This window comes from Vulpes vulpes, unplaced genomic scaffold (genome assembly GCF_048418805.1).
Source record: "Vulpes vulpes isolate BD-2025 unplaced genomic scaffold, VulVul3 Bu000000665, whole genome shotgun sequence".
Classification (NCBI taxonomy): domain Eukaryota; kingdom Metazoa; phylum Chordata; class Mammalia; order Carnivora; family Canidae; genus Vulpes; species Vulpes vulpes.
Window position 1 is genome coordinate 479,318 of NW_027325672.1, and position 26,138 is coordinate 505,455.

Consider the following 26,138-nt stretch of genomic DNA (forward strand, 5'->3'; position numbering starts at 1 on the left):
CTTCGTTTCGATTTGATTATTTTCTATTCGATTCGATTATTTTCATGTCGATTCAATTCGTTTCTTTTCTATTCGAATTTTTTCGATTCGATTTGATTATTTTCAGTTAGATTTGTTTATTTTAGATTCGATTCAATTATTTTTGATTCGATTCGATTTTTCTCATTTCGATTTGATTATTTTCAATTCGATTTGATTTTTGTCGATTCAATTCAATTTGTTTCTTTTCGATTCGATTATTTTCATTTCTATTTGATTATTTTCGTTTCAATTCGATTATTTTCTATTCGATTCGATTATTTTCATGTCGATTCAATTCGTTTCTTTTCAATTCGAATTTTTTCGATTCGATCCGATTATTTTCTTTTCGATTCGATTTTTCTCGTTTTGATTCATTATTTTTGTTTTGATTCGATTATTTTCTATTCGATTTGATTTTTTTCATGTCGATTTGATTATTTTGTTTTCGATTTGATTTTCATTTCGATTGATTATTTTCATTTCGATTTCATCATTTTCTATTCTATTCGATTATTTTAGTTACTATTTGATTACTTTCGATTCGATTCCATTATTTTCATGTCGATTTGATTATTTTGGTTTCGTTTCTATTATTTTCGTTTCGATTGATTATTTTCGATTCGATTTGATTATTTTTGATTCAATTTGATTATTTTTGTTTCGATTTGATTATTTTTGATTCGATTTGATTTTTTTCATGTCAATTTGATTTTAGTTTCGATTTGATTATTTTCAATTCGATTTGATTTTTTTCATGTCGATATGATTTTAGTTTCGATTTGATTATTTTCGATTCGATTTGATTTTTTTCATGTGGATTTGATTATTTTGGCTTTGATTTGATTTTCATTTCGATTGATTATTTTCGTTTCGATTATGTTTTTATTCGATTCGATTATCTTCGTTTTGATTCGATTATTTTCATTTCGATTCAATTCCATTCCATTCGATATTTATCAATTCGATGCGATTTGATTTTCTTCAATTCGATTCGATTCCATTCCATTTTTTTCATTTCGATTTGATTATTTTTCTTTTGACTGTATTCTTTTTATTCCATTCGATTATTTTCGTTTTGATTCGATTTTCATTTCGATTGGATTATTTTTGTTTCAACTCCATTATTTTCGTTTCAACTCGATTGTTTTTGATTCGATTCAATTATTTTCGTTTCAATTCGAATTTTTAAATCGATTCGTTTATTTTCACTTCGATTTGATTATTTACATTTCGATTCAATTATTTTCGATTCGATTCGATTATTTTCATTTCGATTCGATTATTTTCGATTCGACTCGATTATTGTTGATTTGATTCGGTTATTTTGGTTTCAATTTGATTACTTTTGATTCTATCTGATTATTTTCGTTTCGATGTGATTATTTTCAATTCAATTCGATTATTTTCATGTTGTGTGATTATTTTGGTTTCGATTATTTTCGTTTTGATGCGATTTTTTGTTTCGATTCGATTATTTTCGTTTCGATTATGTTTTTATTCAACTCGATTATCTTCATTTCGATTCGATTATTTTCATTTCGATTCGATTTTTTTCGATTCGATTCGATTCCATTCCATTCGGTTTCTATTGATTCGATGAGATTTGATTTTCTTAGATTCGATTCGATTCCTTTTTTTTATTTCGATTTGATTATTTTTGTTTAGATTCTATTCTTTTTATTCCATCCGATTATTTTCGTTTCGATTCGATTATTTTCATGTCGATTCGATTATTTTGGTTGCGACTCGATTATTTTCGCTTCCACTTGATTTTTTTCATTTCGATTCGATTATTTCCTATTCAATTTGATTATTTTCGATTCGATTTGATTATTTTAGTTTCGATTTGATTATTTTTGATTCGATTCGATTATTTTCATGTGGATTTGATTATTTTGGTTTCAATTCGATTATTTTTGTATCGATTGATTATTTTCGTTTTGATTCGATTATTTTCTATTCGATTCGATTATTTTCATGTCGATTCAATTTGTTTCTTTTGTATTCGAATTTTTCGATTCGATTCGATTATTTTCTTTTCAATTCGATTTTTCTCGTTTCGATTCATTATTTTTGTTTCGATTCGATTATTTTCTATTCGATTTGATTATTTTCATGTCGATTTAATTCGTTTCTTTTCGATTCGAATTTTTACGTTTCGATTCGATTATTTTCTATCCGATTCGATTATTTTCATGTCGATTCAATTCGTTTCTTTTCAATTCGAATTTTTTCGATTCGATCCGTTTATTTTCTTTTCAATTCGATTATTTTCGTTTCGATTCGATTATTTTCATTTCGATTTGACTTTTCTCATCTCGATTCGATTATTTTCATTTCTATTTGATTATTTTCGATTTGATTATTTTTGATTTGATTTTTTCGCTTCTACATGATTTTTTCGTTTCGATTCATTTATTTTCGTTTCGATTCAATCATTATTGTTTTGATTCATTTATTTTCGTTTCGATTCGATATTTTCGATTCAATTCGAATCGATTTTTTCGATTCGATGCTATTCGATTGGATTTTTTTCTTTTCGATTCGATTATTTTTGTGTTTCAATTTGATTTTTTTTCGTTTCAATTCGATCATTGTCGTTTTGATTATTTATTTTCGTTTCAATTCAATTATTTTAATTTCGATTCGGTTATTTTCGTTTCGATTTGATTATTTTCTATTCAATTAGATTATATTCGTTTCGATTTGATTATTTTTAATTTGATTCGATTTTCGTTTCGATTGATTATTTTCATTTCGATTCGATTATTTTCTATTCGACTTGATTATTTTCGATTCGATCAATTATTTTCATGTGGATTTGAATATTTTGGTTTCGATTCGATTATTTTCATTTCAATTGATTATTTTCGTTTCGATTTGATTATTTTCTACTCGATTTGATTTTTTTGATTCGATTCAATTCGTTTCTTTTCTATTCGAATTTTTTCGATTCAATTTGATTATTTTCAGTTAGATTTGTTTTAGATTCGATTCAATTATTTTTGATTCGATTTGATTTTTCTCATTTCGATTTGATTATTTTCGATTCGATTTGATTTTTTTCGATTCAATTCAATTCGCTTCTTTTTGATTCAATTATTTTCGTTTCTATTTGATTATTTTCGTTTCGATTTGATTATTTTTATTTCGATTAGATTATTTTCGATTCGATTTAATTATTTTCGCTTCTACTTGATTTTTTTCATTTCGATTCGATTATTTTGGTTTCGATTTGATTATTTTCGATTCGATTATTTTCATATCGATTTGATTATTTTGGTTTCGATTCCATTATTTCCGATTCGATTTGATTATTTTCGATTCGATTTGATTATTTTCGATTCGATTCGGTTATTTTCATTTCCATTTAATTATTTTGGTTTCGATTAGATTATTTTCGCTTCTACTTGATTTTTTTCATTTCAATTCGATTATTTTCTATTCGATTTGATTTTTTTCGATTCGATTCAATTCGTTTCTTTTCGATTCGAATTTTTTGATTCGATTCGTTTATTTTCGTTTTGATGTGATTATTTTCGATTCGATTCGATTATTTTCATTTTGATTGATTATTTTGGTTTCGATTCGATTATTTTCGTTTTGATGCGATTTTTTTCGTTTCGATTCGCTTATTTTCGTTTCGATTATGTTTTTATTCGATTCGGTTATCTTCGTTTTGATTCGATTATTTTCGTTTCGATTCAATTCCATTCCATTCGATATTTATCGATTCGATGCGATTTGATTTTCTTCAATTCGATTCGATTCCATTCCATTTTTTTCATTTCGATTTGATTATTTTTCTTTTGACTGTATTCTTTTTATTCCATTCGATTATTTTCGTTTTGATTCGATTTTCATTTCGATTGGATTATTTTTGTTTCAACTCAATTATTTTCGTTTCAACTCGATTGTTTTTGATTCGATTCGATTATTTTCGTTTCAATTCGAATTTTTAAATCGATTCGTTTATTTTCACTTCGATTTGATTATTTACGTTTCGATTCAATTATTTTCGATTCGATTCGATTATCTTCATTTCGATTCGATTATTTTCGTTTCGATTCGATTTTTTTCGATTCGATTTGATTCCATTCCATTCGATTTCTATCGATTCGATGTGATTTGATTTTCTTAGATTCGATTCGATTCGATTCCATTTTTTTCATTTCGATTTGATTATTTTTGTTTAGATTCTATTCTTTTTATTCCATTCGATTATTTTCATTTCGATTCGATTATTTTCATGTCGATTCGATTATTTTGGTTGCGACTCGATAATTTTCATTTCGATTCGGTTATTATCGATTTGATTCGATTATTTTCGTTTCTATTTTATTATTTCGATTCGATTATTTTCATGTCGATTTAATTATTTTGGTTTCAACTCGATTATTTTCGCTTCTACTTGATTTTTTTCATTTCGATTCGATTATTTCCTATTCAATTTGATTATTTTCGATTCGATTCGATTATTTTAGTTTCGATTCGATTATTTTCGATTCGATTCGATTATTTTCATGTGGATTTGATTATTTTGGTTTCGATTCGATTATTTTTGTATCGATTGATTATCTTCGTTTCGATTTGATTATTTTCTATTCGATTCGATTATTTTCATGTCGATTCAATTCGTTTCTTTTCTATTCGAATTTTTTCGATTCGATTTGATTATTTTCAGTTAGATTTGTTTATTTTAGATTCGATTCAATTATTTTTGATTCGATTCGATTTTTCTCATTTCGATTTGATTATTTTCAATTCGATTTGATTTTTGTCGATTCAATTCAATTTGTTTCTTTTCGATTCGATTATTTTCATTTCTATTTGATTATTTTCGTTTCAATTCGATTATTTTCTATTCGATTCGATTATTTTCATGTCGATTCAATTCGTTTCTTTTCAATTCGAATTTTTTCGATTCGATCCGATTATTTTCTTTTCGATTCGATTTTTCTCGTTTTGATTCATTATTTTTGTTTTGATTCGATTATTTTCTATTCGATTTGATTTTTTTCATGTCGATTTGATTATTTTGTTTTCGATTTGATTTTCATTTCGATTGATTATTTTCATTTCGATTTCATCATTTTCTATTCTATTCGATTATTTTAGTTACTATTTGATTACTTTCGATTCGATTCCATTATTTTCATGTCGATTTGATTATTTTGGTTTCGTTTCTATTATTTTCGTTTCGATTGATTATTTTCGATTCGATTTGATTATTTTTGATTCAATTTGATTATTTTTGTTTCGATTTGATTATTTTTGATTCGATTTGATTTTTTTCATGTCAATTTGATTTTAGTTTCGATTTGATTATTTTCAATTCGATTTGATTTTTTTCATGTCGATATGATTTTAGTTTCGATTTGATTATTTTCGATTCGATTTGATTTTTTTCATGTGGATTTGATTATTTTGGCTTCGATTTGATTTTCATTTCGATTGATTATTTTCGTTTCGATTATGTTTTTATTCGATTCGATTATCTTCGTTTTGATTCGATTATTTTCGTTTCGATTCAATTCCATTCCATTCGATATTTATCAATTCGATGCGATTTGATTTTCTTCAATTCGATTCGATTCCATTCCATTTTTTTTCATTTCGATTTGATTATTTTTCTTTTGACTGTATTCTTTTTATTCCATTCGATTATTTTCGTTTTGATTCGATTTTCATTTCGATTGGATTATTTTTGTTTCAACTCAATTATTTTCGTTTCAACTCGATTGTTTTTGATTCGATTCGATTATTTTCGTTTCAATTCGAATTTTTAAATCGATTCGTTTATTTTCACTTCGATTTGATTATTTACATTTCGATTCAATTATTTTCGATTCGATTCGATTATTTTCATTTCGATTCGATTATTTTCGATTCGACTCGATTATTGTTGATTTGATTCGATTATTTTGGTTTCAATTTGATTACTTTTGATTCTATCTGATTATTTTCGTTTCGATGTGATTATTTTCGATTCAATTCGATTATTTTCATGTTGTGTGATTATTTTGGTTTCGATTATTTTCGTTTTGATGCGATTTTTTGTTTCGATTCGATTATTTTCGTTTCGATTATGTTTTTATTCAACTCGATTATCTTCATTTCGATTCGATTATTTTCATTTCGATTCGATTTTTTTCGATTCGATTCGATTCCATTCCATTCGGTTTCTATTGATTCGATGAGATTTGATTTTCTTAGATTCGATTCGATTCCTTTTTTTTATTTCGCTTTGATTATTTTTGTTTAGATTCTATTCTTTTTATTCCATCCGATTATTTTCATTTCGATTCGATTATTTTCATGTCGATTCGATTATTTTGGTTGCGACTCGATTATTTTCGTTTCTATTTTATTATTTCGATTCGATTATTTTCATGTCGATTTAATTATTTTGGTTTCAACTCGATTATTTTCGCTTCTACTTGATTTTTTTCATTTCGATTCGATTATTTCCTATTCAATTTGATTATTTTCGATTCGATTTGATTATTTTAGTTTCGATTTGATTATTTTTGATTCGATTCGATTATTTTCATGTGGATTTGATTATTTTGGTTTCAATTCGATTATTTTTGTATCGATTGATTATTTTCGTTTTGATTCGATTATTTTCTATTCGATTCGATTATTTTCATGTCGATTCAATTTGTTTCTTTTGTATTCGAATTTTTTCGATTCGATTCGATTATTTTCTTTTCAATTCGATTTTTCTCGTTTCGATTCATTATTTTTGTTTCGATTCGATTATTTTCTATTCGATTTGATTATTTTCATGTCGATTTAATTCGTTTCTTTTCGATTCGAATTTTTACGTTTCGATTCGATTATTTTCTATCCGATTCGATTATTTTCATGTCGATTCAATTCGTTTCTTTTCAATTCGAATTTTTTCGATTCGATCCGTTTATTTTCTTTTCGATTCGATTATTTTCGTTTCGATTATTTTCATTTCGATTTGACTTTTCTCATCTCGATTCGATTATTTTCATTTCTATTTGATTATTTTCGATTTGATTATTTTTGATTTGATTTTTTTCGCTTCTACATGATTTTTTCGTTTCGATTCATTTATTTTCGTTTCGATTCAATCATTATTGTTTTGATTCATTTATTTTCGTTTCGATTCGATATTTTCGATTCAATTCGAATCGATTTTTTCGATTCGATGCTATTCGATTGGATTTTTTTCTTTTCGATTCGATTATTTTTGTGTTTCAATTTGATTTTTTTTCGTTTCAATTCGATCATTGTCGTTTTGATTATTTATTTTCGTTTCGATTCAATTATTTTAATTTCGATTCGGTTATTTTCGTTTCGATTTGATTATTTTCTATTCAATTAGATTATATTCGTTTCGATTTGATTATTTTTAATTTGATTCGATTTTCGTTTCGATTGATTATTTTCATTTCGATTCGATTATTTTCTATTCGACTTGATTATTTTCGATTCGATCAATTATTTTCATGTGGATTTGAATATTTTGGTTTCGATTCGATTATTTTCATTTCAATTGATTATTTTCGTTTCGATTTGATTATTTTCTATTCGATTTGATTTTTTTGATTCGATTCAATTCGTTTCTTTTCTATTCGAATTTTTTCGATTCAATTTGATTATTTTCAGTTAGATTTGTTTTAGATTCGATTCAATTATTTTTGATTCGATTTGATTTTTCTCATTTCGATTTGATTATTTTCGATTCGATTTGATTTTTTTCGATTCAATTCAATTCGCTTCTTTTTGATTCAATTATTTTCGTTTCTATTTGATTATTTTCGTTTCGATTTGATTATTTTTATTTCGATTAGATTATTTTCGATTCGATTTAATTATTTTCGCTTCTACTTGATTTTTTTCATTTCGATTCGATTATTTTGGTTTCGATTTGATTATTTTCGATTCGATTATTTTCATATCGATTTGATTATTTTGGTTTCGATTCCATTATTTCCGATTCGATTTGATTATTTTCGATTCGATTTGATTATTTTCGATTCGATTCGGTTATTTTCATTTCCATTTAATTATTTTGGTTTCGATTAGATTATTTTCGCTTCTACTTGATTTTTTTCATTTCAATTCGATTATTTTCTATTCGATTTGATTTTTTTCGATTCGATTCAATTCGTTTCTTTTCGATTCGAATTTTTTGATTCGATTCGTTTATTTTCGTTTTGATGTGATTATTTTCGATTCGATTCGATTATTTTCATTTTGATTGATTATTTTGGTTTCGATTCGATTATTTTCGTTTTGATGCGATTTTTTTCGTTTCGATTCGCTTATTTTCGTTTCGATTATGTTTTTATTCGATTCGGTTATCTTCGTTTTGATTCGATTATTTTCGTTTCGATTCAATTCCATTCCATTCGATATTTATCGATTCGATGCGATTTGATTTTCTTCAATTCGATTCGATTCCATTCCATTTTTTTCATTTCGATTTGATTATTTTTCTTTTGACTGTATTCTTTTTATTCCATTCGATTATTTTCGTTTTGATTCGATTTTCATTTCGATTGGATTATTTTTGTTTCAACTCAATTATTTTCGTTTCAACTCGATTGTTTTTGATTCGATTCGATTATTTTCGTTTCAATTCGAATTTTTAAATCGATTCGTTTATTTTCACTTCGATTTGATTATTTACGTTTCGATTCAATTATTTTCGATTCGATTCGATTATCTTCATTTCGATTCGATTATTTTCGTTTCGATTCGATTTTTTTCGATTCGATTTGATTCCATTCCATTCGATTTCTATCGATTCGATGTGATTTGATTTTCTTAGATTCGATTCGATTCGATTCCATTTTTTTCATTTCGATTTGATTATTTTTGTTTAGATTCTATTCTTTTTATTCCATTCGATTATTTTCATTTCGATTCGATTATTTTCATGTCGATTCGATTATTTTGGTTGCGACTCGATAATTTTCATTTCGATTCGGTTATTATCGATTTGATTCGATTATTTTCGTTTCTATTTTATTATTTCGATTCGATTATTTTCATGTCGATTTAATTATTTTGGTTTCAACTCGATTATTTTCGCTTCTACTTGATTTTTTTCGATTCGATTCGATTATTTTAGTTTCGATTCGATTATTTTCGATTCGATTCGATTATTTTCATGTGGATTTGATTATTTTGGTTTCGATTCGATTATTTTTGTATCGATTGATTATCTTCGTTTCGATTTGATTATTTTCTATTCGATTCGATTATTTTCATGTCGATTCAATTCGTTTCTTTTCTATTCGAATTTTTTCGATTCGATTTGATTATTTTCAGTTAGATTTGTTTATTTTAGATTCGATTCAATTATTTTTGATTCGATTCGATTTTTCTCATTTCGATTTGATTATTTTCAATTCGATTTGATTTTTGTCGATTCAATTCAATTTGTTTCTTTTCGATTCGATTATTTTCATTTCTATTTGATTATTTTCGTTTCAATTCGATTATTTTCTATTCGATTCGATTATTTTCATGTCGATTCAATTCGTTTCTTTTCAATTCGAATTTTTTCGATTCGATCCGATTATTTTCTTTTCGATTCGATTTTTCTCGTTTTGATTCATTATTTTTGTTTTGATTCGATTATTTTCTATTCGATTTGATTTTTTTCATGTCGATTTGATTATTTTGTTTTCGATTTGATTTTCATTTCGATTGATTATTTTCATTTCGATTTCATCATTTTCTATTCTATTCGATTATTTTAGTTACTATTTGATTACTTTCGATTCGATTCCATTATTTTCATGTCGATTTGATTATTTTGGTTTCGTTTCTATTATTTTCGTTTCGATTGATTATTTTCGATTCGATTTGATTATTTTTGATTCAATTTGATTATTTTTGTTTCGATTTGATTATTTTTGATTCGATTTGATTTTTTTCATGTCAATTTGATTTTAGTTTCGATTTGATTATTTTCAATTCGATTTGATTTTTTTCATGTCGATATGATTTTAGTTTCGATTTGATTATTTTCGATTCGATTTGATTTTTTTCATGTGGATTTGATTATTTTGGCTTCGATTTGATTTTCATTTCGATTGATTATTTTCGTTTCGATTATGTTTTTATTCGATTCGATTATCTTCGTTTTGATTCGATTATTTTCGTTTCGATTCAATTCCATTCCATTCGATATTTATCAATTCGATGCGATTTGATTTTCTTCAATTCGATTCGATTCCATTCCATTTTTTTTCATTTCGATTTGATTATTTTTCTTTTGACTGTATTCTTTTTATTCCATTCGATTATTTTCGTTTTGATTCGATTTTCATTTCGATTGGATTATTTTTGTTTCAACTCAATTATTTTCGTTTCAACTCGATTGTTTTTGATTCGATTCGATTATTTTCGTTTCAATTCGAATTTTTAAATCGATTCGTTTATTTTCACTTCGATTTGATTATTTACATTTCGATTCAATTATTTTCGATTCGATTCGATTATTTTCATTTCGATTCGATTATTTTCGATTCGACTCGATTATTGTTGATTTGATTCGATTATTTTGGTTTCAATTTGATTACTTTTGATTCTATCTGATTATTTTCGTTTCGATGTGATTATTTTCGATTCAATTCGATTATTTTCATGTTGTGTGATTATTTTGGTTTCGATTATTTTCGTTTTGATGCGATTTTTTGTTTCGATTCGATTATTTTCGTTTCGATTATGTTTTTATTCAACTCGATTATCTTCATTTCGATTCGATTATTTTCATTTCGATTCGATTTTTTTCGATTCGATTCGATTCCATTCCATTCGGTTTCTATTGATTCGATGAGATTTGATTTTCTTAGATTCGATTCGATTCCTTTTTTTTATTTCGCTTTGATTATTTTTGTTTAGATTCTATTCTTTTTATTCCATCCGATTATTTTCATTTCGATTCGATTATTTTCATGTCGATTCGATTATTTTGGTTGCGACTCGATTATTTTCGTTTCTATTTTATTATTTCGATTCGATTATTTTCATGTCGATTTAATTATTTTGGTTTCAACTCGATTATTTTCGCTTCTACTTGATTTTTTTCATTTCGATTCGATTATTTCCTATTCAATTTGATTATTTTCGATTCGATTTGATTATTTTAGTTTCGATTTGATTATTTTTGATTCGATTCGATTATTTTCATGTGGATTTGATTATTTTGGTTTCAATTCGATTATTTTTGTATCGATTGATTATTTTCGTTTTGATTCGATTATTTTCTATTCGATTCGATTATTTTCATGTCGATTCAATTTGTTTCTTTTGTATTCGAATTTTTTCGATTCGATTCGATTATTTTCTTTTCAATTCGATTTTTCTCGTTTCGATTCATTATTTTTGTTTCGATTCGATTATTTTCTATTCGATTTGATTATTTTCATGTCGATTTAATTCGTTTCTTTTCGATTCGAATTTTTACGTTTCGATTCGATTATTTTCTATCCGATTCGATTATTTTCATGTCGATTCAATTCGTTTCTTTTCAATTCGAATTTTTTCGATTCGATCCGTTTATTTTCTTTTCGATTCGATTATTTTCGTTTCGATTATTTTCATTTCGATTTGACTTTTCTCATCTCGATTCGATTATTTTCATTTCTATTTGATTATTTTCGATTTGATTATTTTTGATTTGATTTTTTTCGCTTCTACATGATTTTTTCGTTTCGATTCATTTATTTTCGTTTCGATTCAATCATTATTGTTTTGATTCATTTATTTTCGTTTCGATTCGATATTTTCGATTCAATTCGAATCGATTTTTTCGATTCGATGCTATTCGATTGGATTTTTTTCTTTTCGATTCGATTATTTTTGTGTTTCAATTTGATTTTTTTTCGTTTCAATTCGATCATTGTCGTTTTGATTATTTATTTTCGTTTCGATTCAATTATTTTAATTTCGATTCGGTTATTTTCGTTTCGATTTGATTATTTTCTATTCAATTAGATTATATTCGTTTCGATTTGATTATTTTTAATTTGATTCGATTTTCGTTTCGATTGATTATTTTCATTTCGATTCGATTATTTTCTATTCGACTTGATTATTTTCGATTCGATCAATTATTTTCATGTGGATTTGAATATTTTGGTTTCGATTCGATTATTTTCATTTCAATTGATTATTTTCGTTTCGATTTGATTATTTTCTATTCGATTTGATTTTTTTGATTCGATTCAATTCGTTTCTTTTCTATTCGAATTTTTTCGATTCAATTTGATTATTTTCAGTTAGATTTGTTTTAGATTCGATTCAATTATTTTTGATTCGATTTGATTTTTCTCATTTCGATTTGATTATTTTCGATTCGATTTGATTTTTTTCGATTCAATTCAATTCGCTTCTTTTTGATTCAATTATTTTCGTTTCTATTTGATTATTTTCGTTTCGATTTGATTATTTTTATTTCGATTAGATTATTTTCGATTCGATTTAATTATTTTCGCTTCTACTTGATTTTTTTCATTTCGATTCGATTATTTTGGTTTCGATTTGATTATTTTCGATTCGATTATTTTCATATCGATTTGATTATTTTGGTTTTGATTCCATTATTTCCGATTCGATTTGATTATTTTCGATTCGATTTGATTATTTTCGATTCGATTCGGTTATTTTCATTTCCATTTAATTATTTTGGTTTCGATTAGATTATTTTCGCTTCTACTTGATTTTTTTCATTTCAATTCGATTATTTTCTATTCGATTTGATTTTTTTCGATTCGATTCAATTCGTTTCTTTTCGATTCGAATTTTTTGATTCGATTCGTTTATTTTCGTTTTGATGTGATTATTTTCGATTCGATTCGATTATTTTCATTTTGATTATTTTGGTTTCGATTCGATTATTTTCGTTTTGATGCGATTTTTTTCGTTTCGATTCGCTTATTTTCGTTTCGATTATGTTTTTATTCGATTCGGTTATCTTCGTTTTGATTCGATTATTTTCGTTTCGATTCAATTCCATTCCATTCGATATTTATCGATTCGATGCGATTTGATTTTCTTCAATTCGATTCGATTCCATTCCATTTTTTTCATTTCGATTTGATTATTTTTCTTTTGACTGTATTCTTTTTATTCCATTCGATTATTTTCGTTTTGATTCGATTTTCATTTCGATTGGATTATTTTTGTTTCAACTCAATTATTTTCGTTTCAACTCGATTGTTTTTGATTCGATTCGATTATTTTCGTTTCAATTCGAATTTTTAAATCGATTCGTTTATTTTCACTTCGATTTGATTATTTACGTTTCGATTCAATTATTTTCGATTCGATTCGATTATCTTCATTTCGATTCGATTATTTTCGTTTCGATTCGATTTTTTTCGATTCGATTTGATTCCATTCCATTCGATTTCTATCGATTCGATGTGATTTGATTTTCTTAGATTCGATTCGATTCGATTCCATTTTTTTCATTTCGATTTGATTATTTTTGTTTAGATTCTATTCTTTTTATTCCATTCGATTATTTTCATTTCGATTCGATTATTTTCATGTCGATTCGATTATTTTGGTTGCGACTCGATAATTTTCATTTCGATTCGGTTATTATCGATTTGATTCGATTATTTTCGTTTCTATTTTATTATTTCGATTCGATTATTTTCATGTCGATTTAATTATTTTGGTTTCAACTCGATTATTTTCGCTTCTACTTGATTTTTTTCATTTCGATTCGATTATTTCCTATTCAATTTGATTATTTTCGATTCGATTCGATTATTTTAGTTTCGATTCGATTATTTTCGATTCGATTCGATTATTTTCATGTGGATTTGATTATTTTGGTTTCGATTCGATTATTTTTGTATCGATTGATTATCTTCGTTTCGATTTGATTATTTTCTATTCGATTCGATTATTTTCATGTCGATTCAATTCGTTTCTTTTCTATTCGAATTTTTTCGATTCGATTTGATTATTTTCAGTTAGATTTGTTTATTTTAGATTCGATTCAATTATTTTTGATTCGATTCGATTTTTCTCATTTCGATTTGATTATTTTCAATTCGATTTGATTTTTGTCGATTCAATTCAATTTGTTTCTTTTCGATTCGATTATTTTCATTTCTATTTGATTATTTTCGTTTCAATTCGATTATTTTCTATTCGATTCGATTATTTTCATGTCGATTCAATTCGTTTCTTTTCAATTCGAATTTTTTCGATTCGATCCGATTATTTTCTTTTCGATTCGATTTTTCTCGTTTTGATTCATTATTTTTGTTTTGATTCGATTATTTTCTATTCGATTTGATTTTTTTCATGTCGATTTGATTATTTTGTTTTCGATTTGATTTTCATTTCGATTGATTATTTTCGTTTCGATTTCATCATTTTCTATTCTATTCGATTATTTTAGTTACTATTTGATTACTTTCGATTCGATTCCATTATTTTCATGTCGATTTGATTATTTTGGTTTCGTTTCTATTATTTTCGTTTCGATTGATTATTTTCGATTCGATTTGATTATTTTTGATTCAATTTGATTATTTTTGTTTCGATTTGATTATTTTTGATTCGATTTGATTTTTTTCATGTCAATTTGATTTTAGTTTCGATTTGATTATTTTCAATTCGATTTGATTTTTTTCATGTCGATATGATTTTAGTTTCGATTTGATTATTTTCGATTCGATTTGATTTTTTTCATGTGGATTTGATTATTTTGGCTTCGATTTGATTTTCATTTCGATTGATTATTTTCGTTTCGATTATGTTTTTATTCGATTCGATTATCTTCGTTTTGATTCGATTATTTTCGTTTCGATTCAATTCCATTCCATTCGATATTTATCAATTCGATGCGATTTGATTTTCTTCAATTCGATTCGATTCCATTCCATTTTTTTTCATTTCGATTTGATTATTTTTCTTTTGACTGTATTCTTTTTATTCCATTCGATTATTTTCGTTTTGATTCGATTTTCATTTCGATTGGATTATTTTTGTTTCAACTCAATTATTTTCGTTTCAACTCGATTGTTTTTGATTCGATTCGATTATTTTCGTTTCAATTCGAATTTTTAAATCGATTCGTTTATTTTCACTTCGATTTGATTATTTACATTTCGATTCAATTATTTTCGATTCGATTCGATTATTTTCATTTCGATTCGATTATTTTCGATTCGACTCGATTATTGTTGATTTGATTCGATTATTTTGGTTTCAATTTGATTACTTTTGATTCTATCTGATTATTTTCGTTTCGATGTGATTATTTTCGATTCAATTCGATTATTTTCATGTTGTGTGATTATTTTGGTTTCGATTATTTTCGTTTTGATGCGATTTTTTGTTTCGATTCGATTATTTTCGTTTCGATTATGTTTTTATTCAACTCGATTATCTTCATTTCGATTCGATTATTTTCATTTCGATTCGATTTTTTTCGATTCGATTCGATTCCATTCCATTCGGTTTCTATTGATTCGATGAGATTTGATTTTCTTAGATTCGATTCGATTCCTTTTTTTTATTTCGCTTTGATTATTTTTGTTTAGATTCTATTCTTTTTATTCCATCCGATTATTTTCGTTTCGATTCGATTATTTTCATGTCGATTCGATTATTTTGGTTGCGACTCGATTATTTTCGTTTCTATTTTATTATTTCGATTCGATTATTTTCATGTCGATTTAATTATTTTGGTTTCAACTCGATTATTTTCGCTTCTACTTGATTTTTTTCATTTCGATTCGATTATTTCCTATTCAATTTGATTATTTTCGATTCGATTTGATTATTTTAGTTTCGATTTGATTATTTTTGATTCGATTCGATTATTTTCATGTGGATTTGATTATTTTGGTTTCAATTCGATTATTTTTGTATCGATTGATTATTTTCGTTTTGATTCGATTATTTTCTATTCGATTCGTTTATTTTCATGTCGATTCAATTTGTTTCTTTTGTATTCGAATTTTTTCGATTCGATTCGATTATTTTCTTTTCAATTCGATTTTTCTCGTTTCGATTCATTATTTTTGTTTCGATTCGATTATTTTCTATTCGATTTGATTATTTTCATGTCGATTTAATTCGTTTCTTTTCGATTCGAATTTTTACGTTTCGATTCGATTATTTTCTATCCGATTCGATTATTTTCATGTCGATTCAATTCGTTTCTTTTCAATTCGAATTTTTTCGATTCGATCCGTTTATTTTCTTTTCGATTCGATTATTTTCGTTTCGATTATTTTCATTTCGATTTGACTTTTCTCATCTCGATTCGATTATTTTCATTTCTATTTGATTATTTTCGATTTGATTATTTTTGATTTGATTTTTTTCGCTTCTACATGATTTTTTCGTTTCGATTCATTTATTTTCGTTTCGATTCAATCATTATTGTTTTGATTCATTTATTTTCGTTTCGATTCGATATTTTCGATTCAATTCGAATCGATTTTTTCGATTCGATGCTATTCGATTGGATTTTTTTCTTTTCGATTCGATTATTTTTGTGTTTCAATTTGATTTTTTTTCGTTTCAATTCGATCATTGTCGTTTTGATTATTTATTTTCGTTTCGATTCAATTATTTTAATTTCGATTCGGTTATTTTCGTTTCGATTTGATTATTTTCTATTCAATTAGATTATATTCGTTTCGATTTGATTATTTTTAATTTGATTCGATTTTCGTTTCGATTGATTATTTTCATTTCGATTCGATTATTTTCTATTCGACTTGATTATTTTCGATTCGATCAATTATTTTCATGTGGATTTGAATATTTTGGTTTCGATTCGATTATTTTCATTTCAATTGATTATTTTCGTTTCGATTTGATTATTTTCTATTCGATTTGATTTTTTTGATTCGATTCAATTCGTTTCTTTTCTATTCGAATTTTTTCGATTCAATTTGATTATTTTCAGTTAGATTTGTTTTAGATTCGATTCAATTATTTTTGATTCGATTTGATTTTTCTCATTTCGATTTGATTATTTTCGATTCGATTTGATTTTTTTCGATTCAATTCAATTCGCTTCTTTTTGATTCAATTATTTTCGTTTCTATTTGATTATTTTCGTTTCGATTTGATTATTTTTATTTCGATTAGATTATTTTCGATTCGATTTAATTATTTTCGCTTCTACTTGATTTTTTTCATTTCGATTCGATTATTTTGGTTTCGATTTGATTATTTTCGATTCGATTATTTTCATATCGATTTGATTATTTTGGTTTCGATTCCATTATTTCCGATTCGATTTGATTATTTTCGATTCGATTTGATTATTTTCGATTCGATTCGGTTATTTTCATTTCCATTTAATTATTTTGGTTTCGATTAGATTATTTTCGCTTCTACTTGATTTTTTTCATTTCAATTCGATTATTTTCTATTCGATTTGATTTTTTTCGATTCGATTCAATTCGTTTCTTTTCGATTCGAATTTTTTGATTCGATTCGTTTATTTTCGTTTTGATGTGATTATTTTCGATTCGATTCGATTATTTTCATTTTGATTGATTATTTTGGTTTCGATTCGATTATTTTCGTTTTGATGCGATTTTTTTCGTTTCGATTCGCTTATTTTCGTTTCGATTATGTTTTTATTCGATTCGGTTATCTTCGTTTTGATTCGATTATTTTCGTTTCGATTCAATTCCATTCCATTCGATATTTATCGATTCGATGCGATTTGATTTTCTTCAATTCGATTCGATTCCATTCCATTTTTTTCATTTCGATTTGATTATTTTTCTTTTGACTGTATTCTTTTTATTCCATTCGATTATTTTCGTTTTGATTCGATTTTCATTTCGATTGGATTATTTTTGTTTCAACTCAATTATTTTCGTTTCAACTCGATTGTTTTTGATTCGATTCGATTATTTTCGTTTCAATTCGAATTTTTAAATCGATTCGTTTATTTTCACTTCGATTTGATTATTTACGTTTCGATTCAATTATTTTCGATTCGATTCGATTATCTTCATTTCGATTCGATTATTTTCGTTTCGATTCGATTTTTTTCGATTCGATTTGATTCCATTCCATTCGATTTCTATCGATTCGATGTGATTTGATTTTCTTAGATTCGATTCGATTCGATTCCATTTTTTCATTTCGATTTGATTATTTTTGTTTAGATTCTATTCTTTTTATTCCATTCGATTATTTTCATTTCGATTCGATTATTTTCATGTCGATTCGATTATTTTGGTTGCGACTCGATAATTTTCATTTCGATTCGGTTATTATCGATTTGATTCGATTATTTTCGTTTCTATTTTATTATTTCGATTCGATTATTTTCATGTCGATTTAATTATTTTGGTTTCAACTCGATTATTTTCGCTTCTACTTGATTTTTTTCATTTCGATTCGATTATTTCCTATTCAATTTGATTATTTTCGATTCGATTCGATTATTTTAGTTTCGATTCGATTATTTTCGATTCGATTCGATTATTTTCATGTGGATTTGATTATTTTGGTTTCGATTCGATTATTTTTGTATCGATTGATTATCTTCGTTTCGATTTGATTATTTTCTATTCGATTCGATTATTTTCATGTCGATTCAATTCGTTTCTTTTCTATTCGAATTTTTTCGATTCGATTTGATTATTTTCAGTTAGATTTGTTTATTTTAGATTCGATTCAATTATTTTTGATTCGATTCGATTTTTCTCATTTCGATTTGATTATTTTCAATTCGATTTGATTTTTGTCGATTCAATTCAATTTGTTTCTTTTCGATTCGATTATTTTCATTTCTATTTGATTATTTTCGTTTCAATTCGATTATTTTCTATTCGATTCGATTATTTTCATGTCGATTCAATTCGTTTCTTTTCAATTCGAATTTTTTCGATTCGATCCGATTATTTTCTTTTCGATTCGATTTTTCTCGTTTTGATTCATTATTTTTGTTTTGATTCGATTATTTTCTATTCGATTTGATTTTTTTCATGTCGATTTGATTATTTTGTTTTCGATTTGATTTTCATTTCGATTGATTATTTTCATTTCGATTTCATCATTTTCTATTCTATTCGATTATTTTAGTTACTATTTGATTACTTTCGATTCGATTCCATTATTTTCATGTCGATTTGATTATTTTGGTTTCGTTTCTATTATTTTCGTTTCGATTGATTATTTTCGATTCGATTTGATTATTTTTGATTCAATTTGATTATTTTTGTTTCGATTTGATTATTTTTGATTCGATTTGATTTTTTTCATGTCAATTTGATTTTAGTTTCGATTTGATTATTTTCAATTCGATTTGATTTTTTTCATGTCGATATGATTTTAGTTTCGATTTGATTATTTTCGATTCGATTTGATTTTTTTCATGTGGATTTGATTATTTTGGCTTCGATTTGATTTTCATTTCGATTGATTATTTTCGTTTCGATTATGTTTTTATTCGATTCGATTATCTTCGTTTTGATTCGATTATTTTCGTTTCGATTCAATTCCATTCCATTCGATATTTATCAATTCGATGCGATTTGATTTTCTTCAATTCGATTCGATTCCATTCCATTTTTTTTCATTTCGATTTGATTATTTTTCTTTTGACTGTATTCTTTTTATTCCATTCGATTATTTTCGTTTTGATTCGATTTTCATTTCGATTGGATTATTTTTGTTTCAACTCAATTATTTTCGTTTCAACTCGATTGTTTTTGATTCGATTCGATTATTTTCGTTTCAATTCGAATTTTTAAATCGATTCGTTTATTTTCACTTCGATTTGATTATTTACATTTCGATTCAATTATTTTCGATTCGATTCGATTATTTTCGATTCGATTATTTTCGATTCGACTCGATTATTGTTGATTTGATTCGATTATTTTGGTTTCAATTTGATTACTTTTGATTCTATCTGATTATTTTCGTTTCGATGTGATTATTTTCGATTCAATTCGATTATTTTCATGTTGTGTGATTATTTTGGTTTCGATTATTTTCGTTTTGATGCGATTTTTTGTTTCGATTCGATTATTTTCGTTTCGATTATGTTTTTATTCAACTCGATTATCTTCATTTCGATTCGATTATTTTCATTTCGATTCGATTTTTTTCGATTCGATTCGATTCCATTCCATTCGGTTTCTATTGATTCGATGAGATTTGATTTTCTTAGATTCGATTCGATTCCTTTTTTTTATTTCGCTTTGATTATTTTTGTTTAGATTCTATTCTTTTTATTCCATCCGATTATTTTCGTTTCGATTCGATTATTTTCATGTCGATTCGATTATTTTGGTTGCGACTCGATTATTTTCGTTTCTATTTTATTATTTCGATTCGATTATTTTCATGTCGATTTAATTATTTTGGTTTCAACTCGATTATTTTCGCTTCTACTTGATTTTTTTCATTTCGATTCGATTATTTCCTATTCAATTTGATTATTTTCGATTCGATTTGATTATTTTAGTTTCGATTTGATTATTTTTGATTCGATTCGATTATTTTCATGTGGATTTGATTATTTTGGTTTCAATTCGATTATTTTTGTATCGATTGATTATTTTCGTTTTGATTCGATTATTTTCTATTCGATTCGATTATTTTCATGTCGATTCAATTTGTTTCTTTTGTATTCGAATTTTTTCGATTCGATTCGATTATTTTCTTTTCAATTCGATTTTTCTCGTTTCGATTCATTATTTTTGTTTCGATTCGATTATTTTCTATTCGATTTGATTATTTTCATGTCGATTTAATTCGTTTCTTTTCGATTCGAATTTTTACGTTTCGATTCGATTATTTTCTATCCGATTCGATTATTTTCATGTCGATTCAATTCGTTTCTTTTCAATTCGAATTTTTTCGATTCGATCCGTTTATTTTCTTTTCGATTCGATTATTTTCGTTTCGATTATTTTCATTTCGATTTGACTTTTCTCATCTCGATTCGATTATTTTCATTTCTATTTGATTATTTTCGATTTGATTATTTTTGATTTGATTTTTTTCGCTTCTACATGATTTTTTCGTTTCGATTCATTTATTTTCGTTTCGATTCAATCATTATTGTTTTGATTCATTTATTTTCGTTTCGATTCGATATTTTCGATTCAATTCGAATCGATTTTTTCGATTCGATGCTATTCGATTGGATTTTTTTCTTTTCGATTCGATTATTTTTGTGTTTCAATTTGATTTTTTTTCGTTTCAATTCGATCATTGTCGTTTTGATTATTTATTTTCGTTTCGATTCAATTATTTTAATTTCGATTCGGTTATTTTCGTTTCGATTTGATTATTTTCTATTCAATTAGATTATATTCGTTTCGATTTGATTATTTTTAATTTGATTCGATTTTCGTTTCGATTGATTATTTTCATTTCGATTCGATTATTTTCTATTCGACTTGATTATTTTCGATTCGATCAATTATTTTCATGTGGATTTGAATATTTTGGTTTCGATTCGATTATTTTCATTTCAATTGATTATTTTCGTTTCGATTTGATTATTTTCTATTCGATTTGATTTTTTTGATTCGATTCAATTCGTTTCTTTTCTATTCGAATTTTTTCGATTCAATTTGATTATTTTCAGTTAGATTTGTTTTAGATTCGATTCAATTATTTTTGATTCGATTTGATTTTTCTCATTTCGATTTGATTATTTTCGATTCGATTTGATTTTTTTCGATTCAATTCAATTCGCTTCTTTTTGATTCAATTATTTTCGTTTCTATTTGATTATTTTCGTTTCGATTTGATTATTTTTATTTCGATTAGATTATTTTCGATTCGATTTAATTATTTTCGCTTCTACTTGATTTTTTTCATTTCGATTCGATTATTTTGGTTTCGATTTGATTATTTTCGATTCGATTATTTTCATATCGATTTGATTATTTTGGTTTTGATTCCATTATTTCCGATTCGATTTGATTATTTTCGATTCGATTTGATTATTTTCGATTCGATTCGGTTATTTTCATTTCCATTTAATTATTTTGGTTTCGATTAGATTATTTTCGCTTCTACTTGATTTTTTTCATTTCAATTCGATTATTTTCTATTCGATTTGATTTTTTTCGATTCGATTCAATTCGTTTCTTTTCGATTCGAATTTTTTGATTCGATTCGTTTATTTTCGTTTTGATGTGATTATTTTCGATTCGATTCGATTATTTTCATTTTGATTGATTATTTTGGTTTCGATTCGATTATTTTCGTTTTGATGCGATTTTTTTCGTTTCGATTCGCTTATTTTCGTTTCGATTATGTTTTTATTCGATTCGGTTATCTTCGTTTTGATTCGATTATTTTCGTTTCGATTCAATTCCATTCCATTCGATATTTATCGATTCGATGCGATTTGATTTTCTTCAATTCGATTCGATTCCATTCCATTTTTTTCATTTCGATTTGATTATTTTTCTTTTGACTGTATTCTTTTTATTCCATTCGATTATTTTCGTTTTGATTCGATTTTCATTTCGATTGGATTATTTTTGTTTCAACTCAATTATTTTCGTTTCAACTCGATTGTTTTTGATTCGATTCGATTATTTTCGTTTCAATTCGAATTTTTAAATCGATTCGTTTATTTTCACTTCGATTTGATTATTTACGTTTCGATTCAATTATTTTCGATTCGATTCGATTATCTTCATTTCGATTCGATTATTTTCGTTTCGATTCGATTTTTTTCGATTCGATTTGATTCCATTCCATTCGATTTCTATCGATTCGATGTGATTTGATTTTCTTAGATTGGATTCGATTCGATTCCATTTTTTTCATTTCGATTTGATTATTTTTGTTTAGATTCTATTCTTTTTATTCCATTCGATTATTTTCATTTCGATTCGATTATTTTCATGTCGATTCGATTATTTTGGTTGCGACTCGATAATTTTCATTTCGATTCGGTTATTATCGATTTGATTCGATTATTTTCGTTTCTATTTTATTATTTCGATTCGATTATTTTCATGTCGATTTAATTATTTTGGTTTCAACTCGATTATTTTCGCTTCTACTTGATTTTTTTCATTTCGATTCGATTATTTCCTATTCAATTTGATTATTTTCGATTCGATTCGATTATTTTAGTTTCGATTCGATTATTTTCGATTCGATTCGATTATTTTCATGTGGATTTGATTATTTTGGTTTCGATTCGATTATTTTTGTATCGATTGATTATCTTCGTTTCGATTTGATTATTTTCTATTCGATTCGATTATTTTCATGTCGATTCAATTCGTTTCTTTTCTATTCGAATTTTTTCGATTCGATTTGATTATTTTCAGTTAGATTTGTTTATTTTAGATTCGATTCAATTATTTTTGATTCGATTCGATTTTTCTCATTTCGATTTGATTATTTTCAATTCGATTTGATTTTTGTCGATTCAATTCAATTTGTTTCTTTTCGATTCGATTATTTTCATTTCTATTTGATTATTTTCGTTTCAATTCGATTATTTTCTATTCGATTCGATTATTTTCATGTCGATTCAATTCGTTTCTTTTCAATTCGAATTTTTTCGATTCGATCCGATTATTTTCTTTTCGATTCGATTTTTCTCGTTTTGATTCATTATTTTTGTTTTGATTCGATTATTTTCTATTCGATTTGATTTTTTTCATGTCGATTTGATTATTTTGTTTTCGATTTGATTTTCATTTCGATTGATTATTTTCATTTCGATTTCATCATTTTCTATTCTATTCGATTATTTTAGTTACTATTTGATTACTTTCGATTCGATTCCATTATTTTCATGTCGATTTGATTATTTTGGTTTCGTTTCTATTATTTTCGTTTCGATTGATTATTTTCGATTCGATTTGATTATTTTTGATTCAATTTGATTATTTTTGTTTCGATTTGATTATTTTTGATTCGATTTGATTTTTTTCATGTCAATTTGATTTTAGTTTCGATTTGATTATTTTCAATTCGATTTGATTTTTTTCATGTCGATATGATTTTAGTTTCGATTTGATTATTTTCGATTCGATTTGATTTTTTTCATGTGGATTTGATTATTTTGGCTTCGATTTGATTTTCATTTCGATTGATTATTTTCGTTTCGATTATGTTTTTATTCGATTCGATTATCTTCGTTTTGATTCGATTATTTTCATTTCGATTCAATTCCATTCCATTCGATATTTATCAATTCGATGCGATTTGATTTTCTTCAATTCGATTCGATTCCATTCCATTTTTTTCATTTCGATTTGATTATTTTTCTTTTGACTGTATTCTTTTTATTCCATTCGATTATTTTCGTTTTGATTCGATTTTCATTTCGATTGGATTATTTTTGTTTCAACTCCATTATTTTCGTTTCAACTCGATTGTTTTTGATTCGATTCAATTATTTTCGTTTCAATTCGAATTTTTAAATCGATTCGTTTATTTTCACTTCGATTTGATTATTTACATTTCGATTCAATTATTTTCGATTCGATTCGATTATTTTCATTTCGATTCGATTATTTTCGATTCGACTCGATTATTGTTGATTTGATTCGGTTATTTTGGTTTCAATTTGATTACTTTTGATTCTATCTGATTATTTTCGTTTCGATGTGATTATTTTCAATTCAATTCGATTATTTTCATGTTGTGTGATTATTTTGGTTTCGATTATTTTCGTTTTGATGCGATTTTTTGTTTCGATTCGATTATTTTCGTTTCGATTATGTTTTTATTCAACTCGATTATCTTCATTTCGATTCGATTATTTTCATTTCGATTCGATTTTTTTCGATTCGATTCGATTCCATTCCATTCGGTTTCTATTGATTCGATGAGATTTGATTTTCTTAGATTCGATTCGATTCCTTTTTTTTATTTCGATTTGATTATTTTTGTTTAGATTCTATTCTTTTTATTCCATCCGATTATTTTCGTTTCGATTCGATTATTTTCATGTCGATTCGATTATTTTGGTTGCGACTCGATTATTTTCGCTTCCACTTGATTTTTTTCATTTCGATTCGATTATTTCCTATTCAATTTGATTATTTTCGATTCGATTTGATTATTTTAGTTTCGATTTGATTATTTTTGATTCGATTCGATTATTTTCATGTGGATTTGATTATTTTGGTTTCAATTCGATTATTTTTGTATCGATTATTTTCGTTTTGATTCGATTATTTTCTATTCGATTCGATTATTTTCATGTCGATTCAATTTGTTTCTTTTGTATTCGAATTTTTTCGATTCGATTCGATTATTTTCTTTTCAATTCGATTTTTCTCGTTTCGATTCATTATTTTTGTTTCGATTCGATTATTTTCTATTCGATTTGATTATTTTCATGTCGATTTAATTCGTTTCTTTTCGATTCGAATTTTTACGTTTCGATTCGATTATTTTCTATCCGATTCGATTATTTTCATGTCGATTCAATTCGTTTCTTTTCAATTCGAATTTTTTCGATTCGATCCGTTTATTTTCTTTTCGATTCGATTATTTTCGTTTCGATTCGATTATTTTCATTTCGATTTGACTTTTCTCATCTCGATTCGATTATTTTCATTTCTATTTGATTATTTTCGATTTGATTATTTTTGATTTGATTTTTTTCGCTTCTACATGATTTTTTCGTTTCGATTCATTTATTTTCGTTTCGATTCAATCATTATTGTTTTGATTCATTTATTTTCGTTTCGATTCGATATTTTCGATTCAATTCGAATCGATTTTTTCGATTCGATGCTATTCGATTGGATTTTTTTTTCGATTCGATTATTTTTGTGTTTCAATTTGATTTTTTTTCGTTTCAATTCGATCATTGTCGTTTTGATTATTTATTTTCGTTTCGATTCAATTATTTTAATTTCGATTCGGTTATTTTCGTTTCGATTTGATTATTTTCTATTCAATTAGATTATATTCGTTTCGATTTGATTATTTTTAATTTGATTCGATTTTCGTTTCGATTGATTATTTTCATTTCGATTCGATTATTTTCTATTCGACTTGATTATTTTCGATTCGATCAATTATTTTCATGTGGATTTGAATATTTTGGTTTCGATTCGATTATTTTCATTTCAATTGATTATTTTCGTTTCGATTTGATTATT